This window comes from Chionomys nivalis, chromosome 7, assembly GCF_950005125.1.
Source record: "Chionomys nivalis chromosome 7, mChiNiv1.1, whole genome shotgun sequence".
In the NCBI taxonomy this organism is placed as follows: Eukaryota; Metazoa; Chordata; class Mammalia; order Rodentia; family Cricetidae; genus Chionomys; species Chionomys nivalis.
The window spans coordinates 33000233-33009237 of NC_080092.1; the positions used below are offsets into that span (position 1 = coordinate 33000233).

The 9005-nt window shown below is 44.3% G+C and overlaps 1 protein-coding gene across 1 annotated transcript in view; it reads right to left on the reverse strand.

The window, feature by feature from the left end:
- Znf454 (zinc finger protein 454) overlaps positions 1–2508 on the reverse strand; it is a 43829-nt gene extending 41321 nt beyond the window's left edge. Inside the window, exon 1 of the mRNA XM_057776942.1 lies at positions 2458–2508. The gene's annotated coding sequence lies outside the window, so the exon portion shown is untranslated. The remainder of the gene's footprint in view (positions 1–2457) is intronic.
- Positions 2509–9005: the final 6497 nt, after the last annotated feature.

Here is a 9005-nt window from a genome sequence, read left to right on the forward strand (position 1 = left end):
CTGCCCATTTGGACTGAGGATTCGGCAGAACTAAGAACTTTCAGCATTTACCCCTATATCTGACTCAGGATCTTTGTTATTAAGACCAATTAGAAGTCATGCTACATTTTGACCCACCCAGGCATTTCTCAGTCCTCTTCCCCTTTCATTTTAAATGGCTTTAATGAGAACACAATTGTCTTAGTTAGGATCACTACTATTGTGCTGACATCATGACCAAAACTTGGGGAGGAAAGGGTTTATTTGGCTTACACTTCCTTATCCCTGTTCATTATTGAAGAAAGTTCAGACCAACAAGGCAGGAACCTGGATGCATGAGGTGATGCAGAGGCCATGGAAGAATAATGTTTATTGGTTTACTCATTATGGCTTGTTCTGTCTGCCTAAAGTTAGGTCTTATGGAGACATTTTCTCAACTGAGGCTCACTCTTTTTTGGATAACTCCAACCTGTGTCAAGGTGACAGAAAACCAGTCAGCTCAACAGTATTACTGAAGGACCTCTGACACATTAACTATCTTGTCAACATCTACTGTGAGAAGAACAGCATGCCAAGACAAAGGGAGTACAGCCGTAAATACAACAGGCAAAGTCTCCACCTTCATGGATATTACAGACCAACAGGGAAGAACAATGGAACAAATCCAAATGCTACTACATACATACACACACACACTATAAACAACTATAAATGAACATCTTTATGATGTGATGAAAAGGAAGGTCTCTCTAGTTATTGCAAACACACGGAGGTGGATGAGGAGGGAGGTGGCCCTGGGCATGGCTGGCTCAGTAGATGCGGCATTTACTGTGCAAGCATGAGGCCGAGGGTACAAGCAAAAAGATAAAATGCCTGTGGGCTTGAAGGAAGACCAAGGATGAGTCCCAACACTGACTTCAGGTCTTCATATGGATTTGGACACATGTACACCATGTACCCACACACACATGTGAAAATGCAAAAAGAAGACAGGGAAGCTTTATATGACTATAGGAATACGTAACTTTTATGTATATTCATGAAATCTGTTTGTTCATAACAAATGTAAAACTTATGAATAAAAAAGGCTGGAGTTTAGCTCTGGGATATTTTTTTGAGACAGGACCTCACTATGTAGCCTTGGCTAGCCCAGAACTCTATGTAGAGCAGGGTGGTCTCAAATGAATCTCCCTGCTCTGTGGGATTAAGGGCATATACCACCACATCTGGCCTGCACCAAGGCTTAAGAGAATACTAACACTTCACATTGGTTGGGGCCATCAGTCTCTCTTATCAGTGCAACCATTTTTATAAATTGCTACTTTCTGTAAAGAGTAAGACCGGAGGTGTCCAAAGGTATTATGTAACACTGGCCTGGAAATTTTACTTGAAGACTGGAGGAAAGAGGCAATCCAAAAAGAATGACATAAAGAGATACTCTGTACCTTTTACAGTATTAAAACAGAAAAACACAAAGGTGCAAAGAGAGGATTAGATTTGGCAACGTTCAGGCATACTTTTCCTCCCATTCATTAAAATGACAATATTAACTGCCCTTAAACATTAGTGTTTTAAGTTCATTCTCTATCTTCACTGGGCGATGGCACCATTGTTGTTCCTTTTGGAGACAAGGCCGCACATGCGCAGAGAATACAGCCTCCCACTGGACTACAAATCCCAGCTAGATGGAAAGCCACGCATGAGCAGGACATTTTCTCCAGATGCACCTGGAGCCCCCCCTTAAAATCGGGGGACGCCATAACTCGCCCCTTTTTTCCCCTTTCGTCTCTTCACCCCCCCGTCCCTCACCTGTCGTCACCCCCATTAAAGTTTACCCACGTGGGATCCCGCGTGTCTCGTGTTTCCTTTCCAACCCCGCAAAAAGAACAACCATGCATTAAAAGTACTTCAAGCGTCTTATGCATTTGGTAACTCCACTTGTAAAGGCGAATGGAGGAAGGCCACCAACATTCCTATTTTTATAAGTAAAATGCTTCTATTTATACATATACACAGATTTCGAATGACTTTGCTCGTGGATTTTCTAGTAGACCAATAGTGAACTTAGAATTCTGGAGAGCACATTCTCTCTTAGCCAGGACCCACTCTGCGCCTTTCCTTTGCTCCTGCAGGCAGAGGCGGAAGCACACAAAGGCCGAAGACCCCCGACTGCGGCCCCGCGTCCTCCCCCGCCTTCCGAGAGGAGGTGCCCGACGCGTTCGCCGTGCGAACCGGGACAGCCCGGCTAGGTAGAGCTCCCGAGCGAGCGAGCCGGTGGGACTGCCTCCGGGGCACAGCAGGGGCCGAGCGGGGGTCTCGGTCACTGTGCCTGCGGCCTGGCGCCCGCGTCAGCTGCGCACCTGCGACTCCCGCGGTACAGCCCGGCCGGCCCCGCCCTCGGGCCACAGCCCGGGGCTCCCAGTGGGAACGCCCCTGCCTCCCCGCTCGCCGACCACCAGCCCGAGGCTCCGCACTCACCCCAGTCACGGAAGAAACCAGAGGCTGGCCGCTCACGCAGCTACGCAGGGCGTGCTGGACTACATTTCCCACAGGCCTTGGGGCCTCGACAAAGTGACCCACGGCGCAGGCGCAGGTGGAGGGCTACTGACTAGGGGTGGTTCCTCTGATGCACGTGCGCGGTTGACCACCTTAAACATGTTTCCTTAAAGAAACTGGTTCTAGAACCTTAACTTCCCTAAAGTAAGAGGACCCAAGACACCCCCTTGCATGAGGGACCATGAGAGGTAAGCTAGTAATGTAATGTTCTAGAGACTTCGAGGCTCTCCGTGACCCGGAGACGGGTTCCCTGCCATACCGCTCTTCTTAGGGCTGCAGGATTGTCTCTGTGGAAAACCAACCGACTCGTGGATGCTCAGGTAATTTCGGCTGCATCCGCCGCTCTGGAGCTTGGAGAAGCGTGTGGTATTTTAGGATAAAAAGATAGGCTAGAGACTATAATGTTTGGTTCTTATCTAAATAAATAAAGGTGGTCCTGTGTGTCTTTTCAATGTTTTTCTTAAAACCTTGACGTAATCATACTTGCATATGGTGCACTGCGTCACATTCACCCCCTGGCCACCCTCTTCCATCCGCCTGTGTCTTCGTTTGGCCTCCTTCCTCAATAGTCCCCTCTTCTACCCTTTGTCTCCTACCCCTTTTTTTCCTTCAGGATGCAATCTTCTGTTTCCTGCGACAAAGTCTGGCTCCTGAACCAAATGTTGGAGAGGCTTCTGGAGGCCACTTTTTGACTCGCCTCAGAAAACTCGCTCAGTCTCTCACCCTCTACGTGTGACCAAATTCTTTAAACCCCACCCCTATGTCTTAAGTCTGTGACGTACTTTTAGCAGAAAGCTCCTCCTTGATGTCCACCATACTCTCTCCTGTTGGCTACAAATCTCTAGCTGGCTTTTTTAGTCTTCAGAGTTTAGCTCTTGTTTAATGCAAGTTGCTGCCCCTATTGCCAACATACCGAATATTGTTTATTGTCCTTCAGTCATAGTGTCTGGTTCTTTCTCCATAGTTTGTCTGGACTATTTAAAAATATGGGAAAATGAAAAAATAAATCACAATTGAGGGCTTGAGAGATGGCTCCGTAGTGAAGAGCGTTTCTTGCTCTTGCGCCGGACCCGAGTTCTGTTCTTGGCACCCACATCAGGCTGCTCCAACCAGCTGTAACTTCATGGCCAGGGCATCTAATACCTCTGGTCTCCACGGACACCTGCATTCGCATGCACATACCATGCACTGTAGAACATTCCTTTACACTGTGAAAATTATGCTGTGACGCTTTAATAAAGAAGCTGTAATAGCTGGACAGGATGAGGTTAGGTGGGGAAACCAGACTAAGGACACCGGGAAGAAGTGAGGAGTCAGAGGAGTCGGTAGTGAGGCACGAAGAGAACAGGATGTGCAAGATGAATGAGAGAATGTAGATTAATATAAGTGGATTAATTTAAATTGTGAGAGTTAACTAACAACAAGCCTGAGCTATTGGCCAACCACTTATAATTAATATCACATCTCCGTGTTGGTTATTTGGGAACTGGCAGGTGAGAAAGAAAAGTCTGCCTACAATACATACAGACATAAACACATTTTTTTTTAATTGAGGGTTTACAAGAAATGTTACAGTAACCCTGCAAAAAGCAATTACAAGTAAAGAAAATCGGTTCCAGAGTCAGGGATATTGGTGAGCACCTGTAATTTCAGCACTGGGGAATCAGGCAGGAGGATTGATACAAGTTCAAGGCTTCCTGAATACTGAAGTCACAGGCCTGCACAGCCAGCATAGTTCCACCAAATACAAAGTAACTTGTATTCTCTCTGCTCAGGAACAGATAGAAAAGCTGACCAGAAAACATCACCACAAATGTACAATCTTTGAAGAACAAAATTAACAAGTTGATAGACACATATAAATCAGTCTACTCCAAGATTGGGAGGGAATGGTTTATAGATATGATTTTATACTGGTTTCAAAGTAGCCACACATTTAATAGAATTGGTCTCTATATTCTTTGATGAGGTAAGGTGCAGACGTATCTGATGAGGATGGCACAGCTGCTTGACAAAGGTCCAGCCAACCTGAGCCACATGGTGACCGCTATGCCACCTGTTTTTGATTTTCATGGGTTGCATGCATACATAGTTGTGTAACTTGGGGATAATGAATTTATGGAAAATTTCTTACGAATCCTTGATGCCTTCTCCCAGGAGTACTGCTTCTAAGCTTCCCCAGGAAAGACCTGAGCGTACTACCCATCCCGCTTTTAGGAAGACATCCTTATCTACTTGAAGGTCTTCCTTACGCCTTGGGGGTGTGACACATAAAGAGGCCAGAGATCTCTTTGAGGCTCTGAGATATTCTTAAAATAACTGCCCTCGCACTTACTCGGTGTCTTAGTTAGGGTTTCTTTTGCTGTGAAGAGACACTATAGTCGTGGCAACTCATAAAGAAAACATTTAATTGGGGTGCATTGCTTACAGTTTCAGAGGTTCAGTCAATTATCATCATGACAGAGAGCATGGTGACACGCAGGCACGCATGGTGCTGGCTACCTGCTTTACAGAAAGGCAGCAAAAGGTCAACTGAGAGTCGCACTGAGGGAAGCTTGAGCAAATGAGACCTCTAAGCCTGCCCCTCCAGTGCACACTTCCTACAACAAGCCCACACCTAATAGTGCCACTCCCTCTCAAGCCATCACATTCCACTCCCTGGCCCCCAAAGGCTTATAGCCATATCATCATGTGAAAAATGAATTCAGTTCAACTTACAAAGTCCCCTTAGTCTCTAACAGTCTCAAACTTGTTTCAAATATCATCATGTGAAAAATGAATTCAGTTCAACTTACAAAGTCCCCTTAGTCTCTAACAGTCTCAAACTTGTTTCAAAGTCCCAAGTCTTTTCTGAGATACATAACAATCTCTTAACTGTAATCCTCCTGTAAAAATCATATAAAAAAGCAGGGAAAGGAGCATAGTGAGGAAATACTTGGCAAAAACCAGACCAAAAATGAGCTGGGCAAACTTCAGACTCTGCATCTCTACATGTGATGTCAAAAATGCTCTTCAGATCTCCAACTCTGTTCAGCTTTGTTGACTGCACACTCTCCTTTCTCTTGGGCTGTTTTTACTCCCTTTTAGCAACTTGATAGGAATCCCAGCGGATCTGGCATCTTTAACATCTTGGGTTCTCTAAGGCAATCCAGGCTTTAATTCAGTTTCATGCAATGGCCTCTCTACTGGGCCTCCATTCAGGGACACCCCTGACACATGCCTGGCCTCTGTGGCTTTATTCCATAACTCCTTTCTTCTGTCCTTAACTCTAAAACCAGAACCACATGGTTGCAGCTGCCAAGTTCTGCGGCTTGCTGGCACTGGAACATGCCCCCCTTGTTCAATCACATCCTCACCAGCTTTCTCTCTTTCATGGCCTAAGCTTGGCTGCATTGAAACTTGCATTGTAGACCAGGCTGGTCTCAAACTCAAAAAGATCTGCCAGCCTCTCTGCCTTCCCAGTGCTGGGATTAAAGGTATGCCCCACTGTTTAGTTAGTGGGCTTCACCCCAGACCCCTGACATTTTTGGAATATTGGGTGGAAAGTTCCATTTCAAAGCCCCCTCTCCTGGGAGTTGCCTCAGTCCAAACTCTACCTCTGAGAAAACCCACCAAATGGTGACCTCTCCCCAGGGAGGGTCAAGAAAGCCCACCAAATGGTAACCCCCTCCCCAAGGAAGGTTAAAGCCACTCCCACAGGCTATTTAAACTGTTCCCCAGAAGCCGGGCGGTGGTGGTGCACGCCTTTAATCCCAGCACTTGGGAGGCAGAAGTAGGCGGATCTCTGTGAGTTCGAGACCAGCCTGGTCTACAAGAGCTAGTTCCAGGACAGGAACCAAAAGCTACGGAGAAACCCTGTCTCGAAAAACCAAAAACCAACCAAACAAACAAAAACAACAAACTGTTCCCCAGAGAATGAACACGTGGTCTCTCCTTTTTCGTGTTTTCCTGGGGTTACCTGGGAGTGTTGGCATCCATTAAACCTGGGTATCTTTTAATTCGGTCTGATTTGGTCTGATTGGGATTATTTGCATTGGTGGAGAGGTTGGTTATTTAAGGAAAAATACTTAAACCCACCACATCCTGCTCTAATCTTTTTTTTAGTTCCTTCTCATAAGTTGGAAATTTAGCTGGGTGGGATCTTACCCTGAGGTCACCACTCCCTTTATTCCTTTTCTTAATATTTCTCTTTGAACACAGAACTTGGCTCCATTCCACTTTCTGATGCTGTTTTCCTCCTCAAATATTTTTTCTTGCTCAGCTTGCTCCTTTTCATTATAAACCTTTATTAGAATTAGCACTAGTAACCACGTGACAGAGTCTATACTAGGCTGTTTTGAGATTTCCTCTGCCAATGAAATTAATCCAAAATTCTTCATTTTAGCCTCACAGACTACTACAGTCAGGACTTCAGATAAGCCTTACACTTTCCCATTGCACAGAGACTGAACAACAAATAATACAGTTAACTCTCCCAGGACTTGGACTTGACTATTATCCCAGTTTTATCGGGGTCCCCTAGAGATATCATTACCCCTAGACAGCAAGAAGACATCTAGAGAACATGACAGCCACATTCCTAAGAGGTGGGGTGTGTGGTTTTCGGTCATTTAATGAGTTGTGAATATTTCTCATCATTTGGGGGGGTTGGTTACAAATTGTTATTGGTAATGGTTAGGAAAAAAGCTGAACAAAAAAGATTAGATTCAGGGATCTTGTTCTGAAAAAAGGGGGGGAATATAGAAATGATAGAATAAAAGGGTAGACCATCAAATCTACTTTTAAATTAAAAAAGCAACTACTAGTCTTAAATATTCTACATTGTTGTGGATTTTTGTATATTGATACAAATATAAGGTTATTTTGTTAGAACATATCATACATGTTTCTAGTTGTTTAAGGTATTGCACCTAGCCGGGCGGTGGTGGCACACGCCTTTAATCCCAGCACTCGGGAGGCAGAGGCAGGTGAATCTCTGTGAGTTCGAGGCCAGCCTGGTCTACAAGAGCTAGTTCCAGGACAGGAACCAAAAGCTACGGAGAAACCCTGTCTCGAAAAATCCAAAAAAAAAAAAAAAAAAAAAGGTATTGCACCTATGCAGCTCATTTAACAATATAATATAAATTTCTAGTCCTTGAAAGTCATTACAAACTAGGGTAATAAAAAAAAATGCAGGTTACTACTTAGTCACAAATAACAATCAAATTTGTATGTTTTCAAGGTCAAATAGAGATATATTTTAAATAGATGGGTGATCTTCAAACACTTCAGAGATCTATCAAATATGGAATTTAAGATGTTTTAATAACACATGTCTTTTCATTACAATGAGACATGTCTGCTCCTGGCAGCACAAATCTACTTCAGAGAAGATGATGGGTCTCAAAGAATCTCCATATGGATTTCGCTTTCTTTGTGGCAAAATCTAAGTGGACATTTTCTGTCCTGATTGCCTATTCTCAAATTCTCAGCAGTCACTCCCTAAATTACCACACAGAGGTTTATATGAATTATAAATGCTTGACCAATAGCTCAGGCTTGTTACTAACAAGTTCCTACAATTTAAATCAACCCATTTCTATTAATCTATGTGTCACTACATGGCTTGTGGCTTTACCTGTCCTCTAGCATTTCTTGTTTCCCGGACAGTTGATTTGCATCTCTCCTGACTCCCCCCTCCTTCTTCCCATCATTCTCAGTTTGGTTTTCCCATCTAACTTCCTTCCCATCTACCTGTAGTGATGTTTTGTTTGTTTTAACAATAAAGCTTGCCTGAAGATCAGGGTACAGAGCTAAGACACTAGAGGCCAGGGAGTAGTGGGACACATCTTTAATCCCAGGACTTGGGAGACAGAGGCAGAGGGATCTCTGTTAGTTCAAGGCTACCCTGGGCTACACTAGATTGAATCTATCTAAAAGAAAAACAGAGCTCACACAAAGGTAATCCCAGCACCTGGGATCCTACATCTTTAATCCCAGCATTAGGGAACTGGAGACAGGAGTGATATGACTGGGCAGAAAGAGGAATATAAGGTAGGAGGAGACAGGAGCTCAGTGCAGTCTGAGGTTTAGTGGAGAGAGATATAGTCTGGAGATGAAGTCTGAGGACAGGATTGCCCCTTCAGTCTGAGCACTGGTAGAGGCCAAAGAATTCTCTAGTGACTGGTGCTCTGCTTCTCTGATCTTCAGCATTAATCCCCATATCTGACTTTTTATTAATATCAATTAGCATTCATGCTATAGCTACTATCCTGTCAGCTTTCTATTAACCAATGAGAGTAATACATATTCACAGTATACAGAAAAATTATTACACAGCAGCAAAAACTAGCTATTTGGGTGAGAAACTACCCTTGCCCCAACTGCTGACAGTATACTGTCGAAAATGGACAAGAAAGACATAAAGGAAGTGACTGCCAAAGTTTGGCAAAACAGGATAGGACAGCCCTTCAAAATTCCTGCTTCACAGA